This window comes from Lolium perenne, chromosome 5 (assembly GCF_019359855.2).
Source record: "Lolium perenne isolate Kyuss_39 chromosome 5, Kyuss_2.0, whole genome shotgun sequence".
Taxonomy (NCBI): Eukaryota; Viridiplantae; Streptophyta; class Magnoliopsida; order Poales; family Poaceae; genus Lolium; species Lolium perenne.
This window is the reverse complement of record NC_067248.2, coordinates 70,576,248-70,597,030: the sequence shown is the minus strand read 5'-3', so window position 1 is coordinate 70,597,030 and position 20,783 is coordinate 70,576,248. Positions and strand designations below refer to the sequence as shown.

Here is a 20,783-nt window from a genome sequence, read left to right as displayed (position 1 = left end):
TAACTTAATATTTTCTCCCGTACACGAAACCCTAATCCGGTTGCCCCGCAGATCTACCCCTTTGACCGACCTCCGATGACAGCTGACCCATGGACTTTTCTCTTCCTTTGTGTTGTGTTAGGTCATCGGAACATGTAGTATCAATAATTACCCTTTCTTACTTCAATATTCCCTCCGGTAGACGAAACCCTAATCCGGGAGCCCCGCAGATCTACCCCTTTGACCGGCCTCCGATAACAATTGACCCATGGACTTTTCTCTTAATTTGTGTTGTGTTAGGTCATTGGAACATGTAGTATCAATAATTACCCTATCTTACATCAATATTCCCTCCGGTAGACGAAACCCTAATCTAGGAGCCCCGCAGATCTACCCCTTTCACCGGCCTCCGATGAAAGTTGACCCATGGAATTTTCTCTTCCTTTGTGTTGTGTTAGGTCATAGGAACATGTAGTACCAATAATTACCCTATCTTACCTCAATATTCTCTCTGGTAGAAGAAACCCTAATCTGGGAGCCCCGTAGATCTACCCCTTTCATCGGCGGTCTACCCCTTTGACTGCATCCCATCGGGGGTCCCCCGGTGGGCATATGCCTCCATTTGAGCTTGGTTAGGTCATAGGTACATGTGGAAACAAGGATCATCCCATATGATGTCAAGTTTCTCTCCGGTTCACCTCCGAGGGAGTTCCCCCTATACATGCAGAATCTGCCTAAGTGTAGGAACCCCTGTCCGAGAAGACGGACACACCGGGGGGGGGGGGGATCCTTGGATATAAAACCATCTCAAATCACTTGTGTGCATGCCATTAGGACACACACAAGTTTTGGGGCCATTCCCTAGATCCGATGCTCGATTTCTGACGAAACCCTAATTCTGTTGACCGCGCGGTCTACCCCTTTGACTGCATCCCATCGGGGGTCCCCCGGTGGGCCTATGCCTCCATTTGAGCTTGGTTAGTTCATAGGTAGATGGTGAAACAAGGATCATCCCATATGATCTCAAGTTTCTCTCCGGTTCACCTCCGAGGGAGTTCCCCCTATACATGCAGAATTTGCCTAAGTGTAGGAACCCCCTGTCCGAGAAGCCGGACACACCTGGGGGGGGGTATCCTTGGATATAAAACCATCTCAAATCACTTTTGTTCATGCCATGTGGACACACACAAGTTTTGGGGCCATTCCCTAGATCCGACGCTTGATTTCTGACGAAACCCTAATTTTGTTGACCGCGCCGTCTACCCCTTTGACTGCATCCCATCGGGGATCCCCCGGTGGGCATATGCCTCCATTTGAGCTTGTTTAGGTCATAGGTACATGTGGAAACAAGGATCATCCCATATGATATCAAGTTTCTCTCCGGTTCACGTTCGAGGGAGTTCCCCCCTATACATGCAGAATCTGCCCAAGTGTAGGAACCCCCTGTCCGAGAAGCCGGACACACCTGGGGGGTAGCCTTGGATATAAAACCATCTCAAATCACTTTTGTGCATGCCATGTGGACACACACAAGTTTTGGGGCCATTCCCTAGATCCGACGCTCGATTTCTGACGAAACCCTAGTTCTGTTGACCGCGCGGTCTACCCCTTTGACTGCATCCCATCGGGGGTCCCCCGGTGGGCATATGCCTCCATTTGAGCTTGGTTAGGTCATAGGTACATGTGGAAACAAGGATCATCCCATATGATATCAAGTTTCTCTCCGGTTCACGTACGAGGGAGTTCCCCCCTATACATGCAGAATCTGCCCAAGTGTAGGAACCCCCTGTCCGAGAAGCTGGACACACATGGGGGGTAGCCTTGGATATAGAACCATCTCAAATCACTTTTGTTCATGCCATGTGGACACACACAAGTTTTGGGGCCATTCCCTAGATCCGACGCTCGATTTCTAACGAAACCCTAGTTCTGTTGACCGCGCGGTCTACCCCTTTGACTGCATCCCATCGGGGATCCCCCAGTGGGCATATGCCTCCATTTGAGATTGGTTAGGTCATAGGTACATGTGGAAACAAGGATCATCCCATGTGATATCAAGTTTCTCTCCGGTTCACGTACGAGGGAGTTCCCCCCTATACATGCAGAATCTGCCCAAGTGTAGGAACCCCCTGTCCGAGAAGCCGGACACACCTGGGGGGGTAGAGTAGGATATAAAACCATCTCAAATCACTTTTGTGCATGACATGTGTACACACACAAGTTTTGGGGCCATTCCCTAGATCCGACGCTCGATTTCTGACGAAACCCTAATTTTGTTGACCGCGCCGTCTACCCCTTTGACTGCATCCCATCGGGGGTCCCCCGGTGGGCATATGCCTCCATTTGAGCTTGGTTAGGTCATAGGTACATGTGGAAACAAGGATCATCCCATATGATATCAAGTTTCTCTTCGGTTCACGTACGAGGGAGTCCCCCCTATACATGCAGAATCTGCCCAAGTGTAGGAACCCCCTGTCCGAGAAGCCGGACACACCTGGGGGGGTAGCCTTGGATATAAAACCATCTCAAATCACTTCTGTGCATGCCATGTGGACACACACAAGTTTTGGGGCCATTCCCTAGATCCGACGCTCGATTTCTGACGAAACCCTAGTTCTGTTGACCGCGCGGTCTACCCCTTTGACTGCATCCCATCGGGGGTCCCCCGGTGGGCATATGCCTCCATTTGAGCTTGGTTAGGTCATAGGTACATGTGGAAACAAGGATCATCCCATATGATATCAAGTTTCTCTCCGGTTCACGTACGAGGGAGTTCCCCCCTATACATGCAGAATCTGCCCAAGTGTAGGAAGCCCCTGTCCGAGAAGCCGGACACACCTGGGGGTGTAGCCTTGGATATTAAACCATCTCAAATAACTTTGTGCATGCCATGTGGACACACACAAGTTTTGGGGCCATTCCCTAGATCCGACGCTCGATTTCTGACGAAACCCTAGTTCTATTGACCGCGCGGTCTACCCCTTTGACTGCATCCCATCGGGGGTCCCCCGGTGGGCATATGCCTCCATTTGAGCTTGGTTAGGTCATAGGTACATGTGGAAACAAGGATCATCCCATATGATATCAAGTTTCTCTCCGGTTCACGTACGAGGGAGTTCCCCCCTATACATGCAGAATCTGCCCAAGTGTAGGAACCCCCTGTCCGAGAAGCCGGACACACCTGAGGGGGGGGGGGGGTAGCCTTGGATATAAAACCATCTCAAATCAATTTTGTGCATGACATGTGGACACACACAAGTTTTGGGGCCATTCCCTAGATCCGACGCTCGATTTTTGACGAAACCCTAGTTCCGTTGACCGCGCGGTCTACCCCTTTGACTGCATCCCATCGGGGGTCCCCCGGTGGGCATATGCCTCCATTTGAGCTTGGTTAGGTCATAGGTACATGTGGAAACAAGGATCATCCCATATGATATCAAGTTTCTCTCCGGTTCACGTACGAGGGAGTTCCCCCCTATACATGCAGAATCTGCCCAAGTGTAGGAACCCCCTGTCCGAGAAGCCGGACACACCTGGGGGGTAGCCTTGGATATAAAACCATCTCAAATCAATTTTGCGCATGCCATGTGGACACACACAAGTTTTGGGGCCATTCCCTAGATCCGACGCTCGATTTCTGACGAAACCCTTTTTTCCCGCCCACCCTTTCTTGCTGCTTCTCTCCCGCCCTTTTTTCCCGCCATGATTTCCCGCCAAGTTTACCCGCCCACCCTTTCCCGCTCATTCTCTCCCGCCAAGTTTTCCCGCCCACCCTTTCCCGCCCATTCTCTCCCGACAAGTTTTCCCGCCGTTTCAGCCCCTCGTCGGCCTATATATAGCCATGTCTTCTCCACTAACAGCACCAGCAACGTTTCTCCCCTCATCACTTCTCTCATCCAACAGCACCACAAAATCCTCTAAGCTGAGCTACCGCTGAGATGGCTCCTCGTCGCCGTAGCAACACGGGCTTCATCAGCGTTCGCCTGCTGCCTGCGGGACATTTCGCGGCTGAAATCACTGCCGGTGGAACGCGTGTGTGGCTCCGCACCTTCTATACGAAGGAGGCTGCTGCCCGCGCATACGACGTTGCGGCTTGGAGGTTTGGCTGGCCGCGCCACGAAATGAACTTCCCGGAGGTCAGGTCTCTGACGGAAGCTCAGAGTCTCTCTACTGAGCCGCTACTTCGCTCACAGGGTGAAGCGCGGCGGTACAGGTCTGGCCAACGGCGGATTGATACCACCGAGGCGGATGAGCAGTTCATGGCACAGTGGCGCAGAGACCATCCCGGAGACGTCGCGGCCACGCGCGCATTCTGGAAGGAGAAGCAGACGTACAGGAGAGAGAAGAGGGCGGGAAAGCGGCAGAGGAAGGCCGAGGTTGAAGCAGAGTACGCCAAAGGAGAGGCGTCGACATGGGGGGAGGATGATGAACGGTGGTCGTGGAACCTCACAACCACCGCTTCAGAGGACACCCCCAGCGAGGATGAAGATTTCGACTTCTGATTAATATGTGTGTGTGTCGAGTCCGTGTGTCTAGCGGGTCATGCGTCAACCCAGTGTTAAGTGCTTTGTTCGTGTGTGGGTGTAGTTCTTTAAATGTTTTGGTTTGTGTGTGGGTCTAGTTCTTTAAGTGTTTGTTGGTTCCTGTGTGGGTGTAGTTCTTTAAGTGTTTTGGTTCCTGTGTGTGGGTGTAGTTCTTTAAGTGTTTCGGTTCGTGTGTGGGTCTTAAGTTCTTAAATGTATCACTTTTGTGCATGCCATGCCATGTGGACACACACAAGTTTTGGGGCCATTCACCCCCTCTGAGGCTCGATTTCTGACGAAACCCTAGTTATGTTGACCGCGCGGTCTACCCCTTTGACTGCATCCCATCGGGGGTCCCCCGGTGGGCATATGCCTCCATTTTAGCTTGGTTAGGTCATAGGTACATGTGGTAACAAGGATCATCCCATATGATCCCAAGTTTCTCTCCGGTTCACCTCCGAGGGAGTTCCCCCCTATACATCCAGAATCTGCCCAAGTGTAGGAACCCCCTGTCCGAGAAGCCGGACACACCTTGGGGGGTAATCCTAATCGTTGTTCGGTTCTCCTGGTCGTCTGACCTGCCACCTCTGCTATGCGTTGGTGTAACAGGGGTGGCCTGATAGTTTAATCCAGACTGATATTAAAAATCCTCAGTTAGAAGAAGGGTTAAGCAGTTGTTTTGGAAGATGATGCACTATCTGTAGGCGTGAGTTCACCACAATTGGGCAAGTAAAGCATGTAAATAGCAGCAACTCAACGTGTCCATAATTTTAATGCCATACAACAAGATATTACAGGTGATCATTTCTCATGATGATTTCTTCATGAGGGTCTTTCTGATTTCTTGGTGAAGGATTTCAATTGGGGAGCATTTGAGAATGAACTGAAGTGGCACTGCAGGGGCAGAACAAGGAAAAACTAAATTATAATGATTCTAATGAATTGACTAAATTTTGTCAGAAACATAACATACAATTCCGTGGTCACTGCTTATTCTGAGAAGTGGGAAGCTGTAGTGTGTAGCTGTGGCTTTGATCCTAGAATGGAAAAAAGATCAATTTAAAATCGATGTTAATGTTGAGATGCTTCATGGTTCTCTCTACCAAGGTAGACTTTTACCGGATATTAGGGCTTACATTATTAAGGGAAGCACATAGACACGATCTTTTCATAAATTGTTATCGATTTTATTCATCAGCCTCATGTTTCATGGATGTACAAAACTATTCCTATGCTAATCAGTTTTGGAAAAGATGAATCGATTCCAGTTCTTTACTGGCATGGAATTAGAAAAAATGAAGCCCGGCATATATACATCCGCAGAACCATGATGAACTCTAAATCACAGCCCTTCCTCCTATGTGAAGTCAATTGCGCATGCATCATGTGGAAAAGAAAAAACAAAAACAACAAAAAAATGATGCAGTAAAGCACGAGAGGTCGAAATACTTGAAACTGGATAGATAAGCATTGAGCAGCGCCCTGTTTATGCATTCCTTAAAAAAGTGTGTTCTTTGTTAATATGTTCGAAAACTTCCTTTAAAAAAGAAAATAACTTATTGAAAATAATTTTGTACTTACACTCATGGGTGCGGGTGTTTTTGTTATAATCGAGATGCACAATAAACGAAGAACGAAAAAGAAAACACTGCAGGGGACACGAGATTTTAACGTGGAAAACCCTTGCAACATACAAGGGAAAAACCACGGGCGCCAGCCAGCAAAACTTCACTATTTCTGTGGTGTTTACAAACGCCGTGGGTGTACAATGATGCGACAAAACCCTAGCGGCGGCTTACAGGGAAAATATATAGACGGTGGCAACGATCCGTACCAAGCCTACCGGCGACGGGCACCCCCCAGTGCACCTGCTGGGCCTCGGTGTGGGCTAACTTCAAAATCGCTTCACTCGGCCCAAGCCTACCGGCGACGGGCCTCGCTCCGCTCGTCAGAAGTTAGCCTCTTCTTGGAATTTGGATCACAATATAACAAACTCCACCTTGAGACAAATTCCTTGTAGCATGAACTTCAACAATCACCTGAATCAACAAAGGAAACACTTGCTGGCGCCAATAGCCACTTGGGCTAGACAGTTATACCAACCAAGCTTGAACAAAGCTCAAACTTGGACACAGGGACAGGCTTAGTCATCATATGCTTCACGAGTACTAATCTTGCATACCTTCACTTTACCTTTTGCAACCACATCTCTGATTGCGTGGTACTTAATATCAATGTGCTTTGTCCTCTCATGGAACATCTGATCTTTAGTAAGATAAATAGCACTTTGACTATCACTGAACAACTTAATGCAAGAGTTATCTCCACAAAGCTCAGCATATAAACCTTTCAGCCAAACAGCCTCTTTACCTGCCTCAGCAATAGCCATGTACTCAGCCTCAGTGGTAGATTGTGCAACAACATCCTGCAAGGTAGCCTTCCAGCTAACAGCACATCCACCAACAGTAAACACATAACCTGTGAGGGACCTTCTCTTATCCAAATCGCCAGCATAATCTGAATCCACATATCCGGCGAGCCCCTCACCAATCCTGCCAAACCTCAAGCAAGCTTTTGATGTGCCGCGAAGGTACCTGAAAATCCACTGAACAGCTTTCCAATGTTCTTTACCAGGATTAGCCATGTATCGACTGACCAAACTCATAGCATATGACAGATCAGGACGTGAACAAACCATGACATACATCAAGGAACCAACAACACTAGAATAGGGAACTCGAGACATGTACTCAATATCATCTTCAGAGCTAGGACATTGCAAAGCTGACAACTTGAAATGAGAAGCAATAGGAGTAGTAACTGACTTTGCATCATGCATATTAAAACGATGAAGAACTTTCTCAATGTACTTTTCCTGACTAAGAAACAACAAACTAGACTTTCTGTCCCTTTTAATTTCCATGCCTAGTATTTTCTTAGCAGGACCAAGATCCTTCATCTCAAACTCACTACTTAATTGATTCTTTAAAATAGTGATCTCTTTCATGCTCTTGGCAGCAATCAACATATCATCAACATATAGCAGCAAATAAATAGGTGATCCATTAACAAACTTGATATACACACAACTATCATACTGAGATCTCTCAAAACCATGTGTAAGCATAAATGAATCAAACCTTTTATACCACTGTCGTGGCGACTGTTTCAGACCATAAAGGGACCTCTTTAATTTGCAAACAAGATCCTCCTTACCAGGCACAACATAACCTTCAGGTTGGTCCATATATATCTCCTCCTCCAACTCACCATGCAGAAAAGCAGTCTTTACATCTAGCTGCTCAAGCTCAAGATCATGCATAGCAACAATACCAAAGAAAGCACGAATAGAACTATGCTTCACAACCGGGGAGAATACATCATTATAATCAACACCTGGAATTTGACTGAAACCTTTTGCTACTAACCTTGCCTTAAACCGTGGAGGCTCATTAGGAGACAAACCTTCCTTTCTTTTAAATATCCACTTGCAGCGGACAGCCTTCTTTTGTTTAGGAAAGTGCACAACATCCCATGTGCCATTCTTCTCAAGCGATTGCATCTCTTCTTGCATCGCACCTACCCACTTCTCTTTATCAACCGAAGCAATGGCTTCAGTATATGTAGCTGGTTCAATATCATGCTCCACCTGTTCAACACAACTCAAAGCATAATCAACAATATCACATTCTTGAATTAATCGGGTAGGAGGTGCTATATTTCTCCTAGGGCGGTCAGCAGCAATAGACCGTCTTTGTCGCTGAACAAAAGGTGGTGAAGGTGGAACATCATTATCATCATTGTTGGTTTCAGGAACCACATTTTCATTCTCCTTTGCGTGCTCCACCTGCACGCCAATTCTGTGCTGCTCATCATCGTAAACATCGGGAGAATCAATAGCATCGAAATATCGATAGACGGACTATCATTAAACATAACCGCCTCATTAAAAACGACATTCCTGCTCAACACAATTTTCTTAGTTTCAGGATTCCATAATCTATATGCCTTAACTCCTGAACCATAACCAAGGAAGATGCACTTAACAGCCCTTGGCTCCAACTTTCCATTATCAACATGAGCGTAAGCAGTGCAACCAAAAACTCTCAAATCTGAATATCAGCAGGCGAACCAGACCATACCTCAATTGGAGTTTTCTTATCAAGTGGAACAGAAGGTGACCTGTTGATGAGATAACATGCGGTGGAGGCTGCTTCAGCCCAAAAACTTCTATGCATCTTTGTATTAGACAACATGCAGCGAGCCCTCGAAATAATGGTCCTGTTCATGCGTTCAGCCACGCCATTCTGTTGAGGGGTGTACGGAATGGTATGATGTCTTACCATCCCATCATTGCTGCAAAACTCATCAAATTCATTTGAACAAAATTCCATACCATTGTCAGTACGGAGTATCTTAACCTTCTTTTCAGTTTGGGTTTCTACCATAACTTCCCACTTCTTAAAAGCATTAAAAACATCAGATTTATGTTTCAGGAAATATGGCCACACTTTCCTTGAGTAATCATCAATAATAGTAAGCATGTAATTAGCACCACCATTAGAAGTTCTACGGGACGGACCCCAAACATCAGCGTGTACATAATCTAAAATGCCTTTGGTGGTATGAACGGAAGCATTAAATTTTACTCTTTTATGCTTACCAAAGATGCAGTGCTCACAGAACTCAAGCTTACCAAAATCGCAGCCATCAATTAGCTCTCTTTTTATCAATTCTGCCATGCCAAGCTCACTCATATGTCTAAGACGCTTATGCCAAAGGTTAGTCTTACTAGATTCATCAGAACTAACAGCAGCAGCAATACCAGGCAAAGTGCTACCTCTAAGGACATATAATTTCGCAGAATTCATATCACCAATCATAATAATGAGAGAACCTGATGATACCTTCAAAAGTTTGTTCCCACCTTTGTACTTGTACCCGTCACAGTCAAGGGTACTCAAAGAGATCAAATTCCTCGCCATGGAGGGTATGTGTTTCACTCCTGTCAACGTGCGTGTCATCCCATCATGGGTCTTGATCTGAACAGAACCAATGCCAACAATGCTGCACTGGTTGTCATTCCCCACACGCACAAAATCTCCACTCTGCACAGACTCATAAGAACTGAACCAATCTTTGTTACAGCAAATATGAAACGAACATGCAGTATCAAGAATCCATTCATCATCACGTGAAACACATGCAGCCAAGACAGCTAAGCAATCTCCATCAGAACTATCACTACCATCATTACCAGCAACAATAGCAGCCTCACCCTTACCGGTGACAACGGCAGCCTTACCATTACCATCATTATTTTTCGGTTGGTAAGTTCCGTTCCTTTTCTCCTTATCTGCAGCTTCCAACAATCATCAATATTGTGGTTAGATTTCTTACAATACCTGCAGAACTTGTCACGTCCTTTGGACTTTGAGCGACCTCTGTCGCCCTTGCTCTTATCTCTGTTGTTGTGGTAGTAGTTATCTCGCTGCTCAGGCCTGCCACGGACCTCTAATGCCTCCGCCTTGGAGGACGAACTTTCAGCCTGCACCATAGATTTCATTTTCTCCTTTTGTTGGAGAGCATCATAAACTTCCGCGAGAGTTAGTTTGTCGCGGCTCAATAATATGGTGTCACGAAAATTACTGAAAGAATTAGGCAGCGAGCATAAAAGAAGAAGACCTAAATCCTCATCCTCATACTTAACTTCTATAGACTGCAAATCAGAAACAATCTCTTTCCAGGAAGATAGGTGATTCATTACCGAACCTCCCTCTTGCAACTTATGCGAGAACAGCTTCATCTTCGCGTGCAATCTGCCCGTGAGATCCTTGGACAAACAGATCTCCTCTAGTTTGACCCATAACTCGGCGGTGGTTTTCTCCTGCAATACTTCCTGCAGAATATTATTGGACAGATGGAGTTGAATCAACGATAAAGCCTTACGGTCTTTCCGCTTCTCCGCATCGGTCCAGGTATCCTTCGCTTTCTCGCCGAAAGCATCGATCGCTTCATCCAGATCTGAAGATTGGGCGAGAATCGCCCTCATCTTCACTTGCCACAAAGCAAATCTCGTGGTGTAGTCCAGCTGCGGTAGATCGAACTTCAGTGACGACATCTCGTAAACCCTAGATCCAAAGAACACGGGCTCTGATACCACTTGTTATAATCGAGATGCACAATAAACGAAGAACAAAAAAGAAAACACTGCAGGGGACACGAGATTTTAACGTGGAAAACCCTTGCAACATACAAGGGAAAAACCACGGGCGCCAGCCAGCAAAACTTCACTATTTCTGTGGTGTTTACAAACGCTGTGGGTGTACAATGATGCGACGAAACCCTAGCGGCGGCTTACAGGGAAAATATATAGACGGTGGCAACGATCCGTACCAAGCCAACCGGCGACGGGCCTCGCTCCGCTCGTCAGAAGTTAGCCTCTTCTTGGAATTTGGATCACAATATAACAGTTTTGGTCCCCATTCGATTTGTTTTGAGATTCAGAACTAGCAACAAAAAACAAGAAGCCTAACATAAATCCCCCCCCCCCCCCACCATCCGGCTTGGTGGAACGCGAGTGGAAACCACAGAATCATTTGTAAACAAATCTGAATTTGTTCATTGCATTATATATATTTCTTATTACATTATACTTTTTTTTGCATCATGTAAGCCACACCGTACTATAGCTAGGGAGAAAACCTAACAGGCCAAAAGTGAAATTGTAGACCTGCGGACCGAAAAACACCCATGTCGCAAAAATTAAATGCTAATACCGGAGGACAGCGCGGCAGAGCGTGCTGGGCCCATCTAGTACACACAGTATTCCTAGCTTGCCTCGGATCAATGTGTGCAGTTGACTCTGGATTCAGATCACTTCATCTTCAGGACAGGCCGATTTGGATGCAGTGCAAGCTCGGCTGTGAAATATGCCAGGTGCATGCAGATCCTAGGGCTGAGCACAATTTCCTTGAGGCTAGAGAGATGTGGTAACCCCGAAAGTGAACTATTGTCGCAAGTATCAAGATACACCTGGAGCAGCTCAAGCTTAGGGGTTGCCCCTCCTTCGAACTTGACTGATCTGAGCCTGTTATCTTCACTAAGCTCCAGCACCACTAGGAACATCTCCAGACAGAAATTGGGATGCACATCTTCACCCTTGAACGACTTCTTCAACAGATGTAGGGATGCCAGATTTGGCAGATTCCCTAGGACCTGTATGGCACCACTGTGTTCTGATATCCTGCAGCTACGTAGCTTGAGCTTCACCAGATTATTGAACCCCTGGATCCATTCTGGAAGTTTGACCAGGTTGCCGTACAGCTTGAGGCTCTGCAGGCTTTCTGAAACAAGAAGTTTCCATCCAAGCAGCCAGATAAACCAGGCTTCCTCTCTGAGGCGATTTACACAAAAATAACCCTTTTCTGAAACTATAGCACAAACTGACCCTCCGGTGAAACTATTTCACCCATCTAACCCTTTTTTGTGGCGCCCCTCACATCGGCGCCACACCTCACTGTGTGGCGCCCCTGCCAGCGGCGCCACTCGCCCAGCCGACGTGGCGCCCTCGACGCTGAGCTGTGCGCCGATCCGACGTGGCAGCATGTGTGGCGCCGGCGCCACACTTGCACTTATAATTGGCCAAAACATACTGTAAGACAATACTCCTGGGACTTAGCCGTTTTGGCAAGGCTGTATGTGTGGCGCCGACGACACGGGCGCCACACAGAGAGGTGTGGCGCCAGTGCCACGGGCGCCACACAAACAACCTCGCCAAAACGGCTAAGGACTAAACTTCCGGAGCCCCTGGATGTTTTCGACATATAAGTTGCATTGTGTGGCGCCGACGCCACGGGCGCCACACAGTGAGGTGTGGCGCTAGCCTGAGGGGCGCCACACGTTGACTTGTGTTAAAACCATGAAAATTCTTGCCTTAATTAAACAGTTTCAACACAACAATAGCAATTTCATACACATAGAAAATACACATAGCACGCATCATAGATCACATCTTAGCACATAGATTCAAACAACACGTAGCAATAGAGACATGGTTCGAAATGACATGGAGTTCACAACACGATACTTATAAAGATAGAGTTCACAACATGTAGCAAATCCATCTATCCTCCTCGACGTCCCCTCGCCTCCTAATGGGCTGCTTCTGGACGGTCATCCTTTTCGTCCGCTGCCGTTGCTCTTCTTGCTGATGCTCCTGCTGCTGCTGCTCCTCCTCCTGCTCCTCCTCCTCCTCCTCATCTGAAGATAACGGCTCATCGTTCCTCATCTTCCTCAAAGTTGATCTCCGCGGCGGCGTCTCATCCTCCTCAATGACAACCTTCTTTCCTCGGTTGACATAATCGTCCGGAGTGTATCGTTTTGGAGCGTTGCCCTTTGGCTTCAACTGGTAAGCAGACCGTGTGGCTTGCTTCTTGCGTTGACTCAGAGTGCCTTGACTCAGGATGGTGTCGTCGTCAGGAATCTTCACAAACATGAACACATGAGATTAGAATAGTTGAAATTACTAAGCACATGTATGAGTGGTAACAAAATAGTCCAAACCTGCACTTCTTCAGAAGAGGATGTAGCCGCAATTTCGGTGTCGCGGCAACCTAGCAAGTTGGCTAACCGCCGCATCTTTCGTGCAGTGTTCTGCGTCGTGGAAGTCATGGTTACAAAGCCACCCGAAGACAATAGCTTACATTGAAAGTTGGTGACCATACCTTGATGAAATTCCGCATCGGTCCGATAGGCTTCTCATCTCTATGGCTCTGATCCCAAACAACCTCGCACTCCTCAGCTGTTTTTTGGATCTCGGACCGCTGTGACAAACATATTATACGCAATATGAGCGACCACATGCCAAAACAGATGATGTACTAGGTAATGAGAGAATACATTACCACGAAGTTCAGCTCGGAAGAAATAGAAGTCGATCTTCCTCTGCGAGCATAGATGTCGTGCTGGCTTTGCGCAACCTCATCGAACTCGATGGGGTCGTCCAAGATCTGGTCATCATACGCGGGCTTGACTAACTCAATACGCGTGCTTTGATGAAACCATTGGAGATAGTTGTTGAAAGCGGCCAAGTCATGAGGCACAATCTCCACATGGCCAGCATTCCGTACCGCTTCCAAACAGTGTTGGAACGCTGTGACGTGGCCTCTATGATGGACAGGCCAATCTATGATCTTCCTCTGCCGCTGCCTATCAAGCCTGCAAGAATCAATAAGTTACATACTATCTCTTCAATCAAAAAGCTTTCATCCCATGATTCAAGCAGTTTACCTATGAAGCGCGTGGTCCGTGTCTTGCCACTGAGGTGGGCACTCCTGATACAGCCCAAACTGTCTCATCACTCTGTGCGGCTAGTGGTACTCAACAAGCCACATGCATATGAGTGGGCAGCGCATACGCCAGAAACGCGCCTCCTCAACGCACTTGGGGTTGAGGTCAGCCAACCCCGCACCAATATGGTAGTAGGTACCATATGGCTCCCAATCCACCTGCAGCATACAAATATTTCAGAATTGGACTAAAATATGAAGTCCCCATTGCAAAAGAGTGATGAATTAAAATATTTCAGAATCGGTTACCTGCTCAGCGGTAAGAGTATCCATCTCCTCAGTGTAGTGCCTGTACATGATATTTGGGTCGCTCGTCATCTCCGAGACATTGTCCCAAAGATATGCCCAAGTCGGCTCCCGATCAAGATTGTGCCGGTAATGAGGCCATGGTCTCGCTGTGAGTATCCTGGGCCGCCCAACTGATAGGCGGTCCCAACTCCATACTGAAAGTAGGAGCAAGCATCCACCAATACCGCCGCTCCCAGTCCTGCGACAAGCTTCGTCCAACTGCGTACATAAGACATTTTGTTAGAGGTAGAGGTAGACACAGTACTATAGAAGAACAGTACATACAACAAATCATCACCTGTCGGTAGAGGTAGGCAAGTGCCGCTGTTCCCCAACTCCACCGGCGCTCCAACACCGTAAGCGCCTTGAGCCAACACCAATGGGCCAACTTCCCACCACCGTCAGCAAAGAGAGTCCTCGATATCATGTACCACAAGTACACTCGGGTGTATGTCTTGATACTGTCCTCGTTGGCCCCTTCCGGCAGGAGTTCTCCAAAGTTAGTCCTGATCCAAGAGAAAGCTGCGCCGGAGGGAGTTCTCTCCTTTGGATCTTCTGGCGCCGGAGGAGCCATGCCAATAAGGTCCTCCATCTGTCCGCGCCACCCATCAGAAGCTGTGTTCATACACAGTGGCTCGCCCTGAATAGGAAGTCCAAGTATCATGGAAACATCCTGAAGAATAAGGGTCATATCGCCGGCCCTCAAGTGGAAGGTGTGCGTCTCCGGCCTCCACCGATTGACAAGGGCGGTGAGTGACGCGGCGTTCATGTTCAGCCCCCCCGTCTTACAAGCGTGATGAACGGGAGAAGACCGGTGGGCTGGATGAAATCCGTGTACCTCTCGTCATACGGCATATCAACTATGCCATGGTACCGAATCTTCAAAGGGTGAAGATCCGTTCCCCTCTCCGTCATACGAAAAGCCCGGTGATTCCTGTCATACTCTTGATCTAGCAGCCACACCATCCTACATGTTTACACAAATACACCATATTATGAGCCATTACTAACAAATATGAGTAACACATACATGATAACATATCCAAATAAGCCATCACACATGCATCATATACATACATATACATTCATATCTAGGGATAAAACACCATATTATAAGCCATTCCTAACAAATATGAGTTATTTCATCACAAATATTACGCAACTATAACACATTTCAATGCATTTACTAGGGAAATATTACACATTTCAACACATACATACATAGGGTTTCAACACATACATGTAAAATTTCAACACATACATATCTAGGTTTCAACAAATCTATGGTTCAAACACATGCATACATGAGGCTATGAATTTCAACACATACACTACAACATAGAGTCCACCAAATTTTTTTTCCATGTCTAGGGTTCATGTCCAAATCTACCAAGATCTATGAAATTTGTGGATGAATGGAAAGGATTCGAAGGGGATTACCTTGAGGAATGGATGGGGAAGAGATTGGCCTGGCAGATCTGATGATTTGGTGGTGGATTTGGTGGGGGGGGGGGGGGGGGGGACGGGGGGAGGAACCGCCGGCCTCCTTGCAGTCTTGAAGAAACAGAGAAGAGAGAAGAAGAAGAGGGTTGGGCTGGGGGCGGCTCGGGCGCCACACTTAAGTAGATGTGTGGCGCCCTTCCGAGCGGCGCCACAGTTTCACAGTGTGGCGCCGATGGGAGCGGCGCCACACATGCTGCCACGTCGGATCGGCGCACAGCTCAGCGTCGAGGGCGCCACGTCGGCTGGGCGAGTGGCGCCGCTGGCTGGGGCGCCACACGGTGAGGTGTGGCGCCGATGTGAGGGGCGCCACAAAAAAGGGTTAGATGGGTGAAATAGTTTCGCCGGAGGGTCAGTTTGTGCTATAGTTTTACAAAAGGGTTATTTTTGTGTAAATCGCCCCTCTCTGACCGGATTGACAAGGACTCCAGGTGGCTGAGAGTAATAACTGCTGAACACAGCTCTTGTCGTTTTTCTTATGGACGCCGGTCACTCCTAACTTGCGCAACTGGGCCAGTCCTTTTATGTCCTGCAGAATGACCTTCCCCCGTCATGCGATGTTCACAACACCAAGTGTACGCAGGCCTTTCAGTTTTCTCATCCCTTTTGGGGCTAGAACACCAAACAAGTCCAGGTGCATCGCAAAAGCAGGGATTACATTGCAGGAAAAAGCAGTGCATACATCACGGCAGGTCCATCCATAGCAACCGGAACCGGTGTATATGTCCAAACAAGCAATCATCACGACACACATGATTTTCGCTTCAGCTATAACTTCTTTATAAGACATGTCCTCGTCCAACGGTACCATGCCAGCATAAAGATTGTTTAACTTCTTAAGATTGATGGTACTCTCCGGCAGCTTGATTATGCAAGTTCCTCTAATGTCTACTGTCTCGAGTTCTCTCAAGTTACCCATTGAATCTAGCAGGTGAAAAATACCAAGACAGTTTCTTAGAGAAAGGTATCTTAGGTGAAGAAGCTTCCCAATATCCTCAAGGTGATGATTACGTAGACCTGTTGTGTCTTCCAAGTCCAGCACTTGCAGTATACTCATCTTATCAGAAATGAAAAATGACTTCCACTTACCAAAAACTGTTATTGATCTTACACGGAACATGTCCAATATACTCTCGAATTCACCCTAGTCTCCTTTCCAATTGCCATTTATAGCAAGGTGGTGGACCGTGGCATGGTTGTTTGAGATGCAACCTTCCTCCAGTGTAAGAACAAGATTTTCTTCTATCGACTTTGAGATGCCGATTTCACGCATGAGATCATGAACTTGGAAGGAATCAACCCCCTTTGTACTATGGGTATTGCTTATCCAAATCTATAGTCTCCTTAAATACCTGAAATTTAAGCGATCGAGATCTTTAGAATGTTCAAAACTAAATCAGGTATGGAATAATATTGCAATAAATGAGTGGATGAGCTACAATTGTTTGACTCATCTACAGGATGCTATCACATATTCATTGAGAGGCATGGTTATGTGTAGCACTGACCACAAGAGTAGTGTGGTTCTGTGAAATTTACTTCGAATAAAGTAATAAAGAATTGGACTGCACTCCTAGTATGAATCATGATTGTAGTACAACTGAACAGCAATGGGAAAAAATGGAGAAGTAGTTTTAGATCAAGGTACATACAAAAGTGGTTGTTTTGGTTCAACAGCTAAATGATGGAGAAAAAAACCCTAGGTTGAGTACCTTTTTAGCAAGGAGCTCACGTGCATCCTTGTATTCTAGGCCTTTGAGCTTGTATATATTTTCTTTTTGCTGTGAACAATGTTTAGCAATATCTTCCTCCCTTGTGGTGACTAAGATCCGGCTTGTGTCTTCCGTTTCACGGAAAATTGGTATTATCCATGTCCCATTCTATAGTAGATGACACATCATCAAGAACAATCAAGCACCTCTTTCTTGCTAAAATCCTTGCAAATTCCTTGATCAACTCTGCAAAAGTCATCAAAAGTAATGGCTTCTGTGTGCTGCCCATCAGACCCGCGACGCCCTTATTTTCATAATATTTTTCGTCTAGTTATATAACTAAGCTTCGAAGGAGCTCCACAAGACTGAAAGGGCGCATCACTGTTACACAAGCATACTTCTCAAACATGCTGCTGAGCTTGTGGTACACATCTTTGACTACAGTGGTTTTTCCGAGACCACCCGTTCCCCACACCGAGATCACTTGGAATTGATCGGTAGCTTGACTTGCAACTAAATTGATAATCTCATGTTTTTCTTTCCCTCCACCAACAACATGAGATTCCTCCAAAACATCCGCCCTCGTCCTGAGACGCGTGAGGCTCTTTCGAACTACCTTCTCAGCACCCTTAAATTGGTCCTCTAAAATATCACCGATGGGCACTTGAGAAACCTGTGCACAAGTGAGCAATGAGTTCCATGTTGAGAACCCTATAAGAGCATCTCTAACAGAGCCCGTAAAAACGCGAACCGAAAAACACGAGTTCAGTGCACCGAACTCGTGTTTACGGGCCGGAAAATGGCAAACTCAAAAACAGAATATTCTGTTTTTCAGTTTTCGTTACAGGCTCTGTTCTGCGCATGCGGGTTCCGAACCCGTAAAAGCAGGGTTTTTCATATGCAACACATACAACAATGTATCTTAATTAATCAAATAATCATCCAAATTATTACAACACATAAATAATTGTCTGAACAAAATTATTACAACAGTTTTGGGAAAATTGAACAAATGTAAAATGTCTCAACCAAATTACAACAACTTCGGGAAAATTGGACAAATGCACAAATGTCTCAACAATGATACATGTGACAAGCAAATGAATGGAATGGTAGGATCAAAGGCGACGGCCATGTCGCTGCCAGTGGCGCATCTTCAGATCATAGACGAGCTGGGCATGGGTACTGGAATTCTCAATCTGCCGATGTGCCTCAAGGAAAGCTTCAATGCGATCCGGATTGCGTTGGGGTTCCACTCGGGTGCCAACATTGTCATAGAAGCACGGCAAGCTCAAGTCTCTTTCATCCTCGATGATCATGTTGTGAAGAATCACACAACATGTCATGATGTTGACAAGGGTTTTCTTGTCCCAAAATCTGGCTGGGCCACGAACAATGGCAAACCTTGCTTGCAAAACACCAAAAGCTCTCTCAATGTCCTTGCGAGCTGCTTCTTGAGCCTTGGCAAATTCAGCTTCTATTCTATCTTGGGGATCCTTGACAGAATTAACAAAAGTTGCCCAATCCGGATAGATGCCATCGGCTAGGTAATATCCCATTGTGTACTCATTGTTCATGATCTTGTAGTTGCAAGTGGGTGCTTCCCCATTTGCTAATTTAGAAAACAAAGGAGACCTTTGCAGGACGTTGATGTCATTGAGTGTCCCTGGCAAACCAAAAAAAAACAGTGCCAAATCCACAAATCTTGTGATGCTACGGCCTCAAGGACAATGGTTGCATCTTTGCTCTTGCCACAGTACTGTCCATGCCATGCTTTTGGACAATTCTTCCATGTCCAATGCATACAATCAAGACTACCAAGCATGCCAGGCCAACCTCTTTTCTCATTTATCTCCATCAACCGTTCTATAAGGGAAGAAGAATCAGAGCTGTGACCTGGTAACCTTGATTTCTTTCGGAACGTCATTTACGAGAGTAACAAAGAAAGAATAACGTAGATAGGAAGGAGCGAGCCCCAAGGATAATGAATTGGTATGCCGGGTGCTTACTTGAGCAAGAAGCCAAGTCATCGATAATCAAAGAAAGGTGTGAGTGAACGAGCCCAACTTTCCGATTCAAATATGACTCCTTTCCACTTTCAACAAATAGAGAAATCTCCGCTAGGCTAGCAGTGGGTAACCAACGTAGTGCCCCATTCGTTCCATGACATCCAATCAGTTCTCCTCGGATTCCAATCCAATCTCCCAATCAGTGATAAATAGACGGTCGGATGAGATCTCGAACGTTGTCCCTACCTACTGAGGAATCAAAAGTGTACGTAGAAAAAGAGAGTGTTGGAAATGCATCGAGGAGAACTTACCTTGTCATCCTCATTGGGAGGCCCGTACAACTTGATAATCATTCGAGCAAACCTGCGGACTGACTCCGTGGTAGTATCTTCGCCAATTCGAAGATACTCGTCGGTGTAATCCGCAGGGATGCCATACACAATTACCCTCATGGCAGCAGAGATCTTTTGGAAAGCGCTGAAACCCATCACCCCGGCGGCATTCCTACGTTGCTTGAAGTAATTTGAATGCAATTCGCAGTCCTTGACGATTCGGACGAACAAGCTGAGCCGCATGAGATACCTCCTACGGAACAAATGGGCACGATATGTCGTGGATATGACCACGGCAGATGCTACCGGGGGTAGCACTTCGTTGATGCGGGGGCAAGGGAACATGGCCATACGCGGATCGAGGTGCACAGGACGCAAGGAGTTACCCAGGTTCAGCCCCTCCGGAGAGTAAAGGGCCTACGTCCTGCTAGATCTTTATTGCTCAGTAGAGGATTACAATGGGGGGGGGGGGGGGGGCTCAGTCGGCGGCTATGCCAAGAGCTTACAGGGAGAGATTGGATCTCAGACGATGTGTCTCTAGGGTTTTAGCTCGGGGGTTTATATGGACACCCCCGATCTAGGGTTACATGGAGATAACTCCGAATCATACAGTTGCTACTAATCCGGGATTCGCTACCCCTCCTGCACGCAATCTTCTTATCCAGTCGCACAGGCTTCCTCCCTAGATTAGTGGCCCAGTCGCTTTATGGTCCAGTCGCTTGGGCGACTGGCGGCCCAACCGGGTCTCCCCCCTTCATGGCGAGTGGGACTGGCGACCCACCTCCTATGGGTGTATCCCCATGTAACATCCCAAATTTCAATAAAATGAACAAGAAAGGAATTCAAGAATCCAAAAATCAGAGTTAACAAAAACTTTTTCATATCATATAGGATCATGCATGTAGAGCACCTTGTTATTTATTTTGAGTGTGCAATTGCCATGATACATGCTTGTGTGCTCTCTCTCACTCTAAAACCCTAGCAATGATCACTTGATCATGCAATGTCAAATAAAAATCAAATAGAAAAGAAAATATAAAACTCCAATTCAACCACACATAAGGCTTAGGCCAATTTTACAAATCTTTGA

The 20,783-nt window shown here is 46.7% G+C and overlaps 1 pseudogene; it reads right to left on the bottom strand.

The window, feature by feature from the left end:
• Positions 1 to 11,378: 11,378 nt before the first annotated feature.
• On the bottom strand, positions 11,379 to 19,279 carry LOC127321433 (disease resistance protein PIK6-NP-like; annotated as a pseudogene).
• Between the last annotated feature and the right edge of the window lie 1,504 nt (positions 19,280 to 20,783).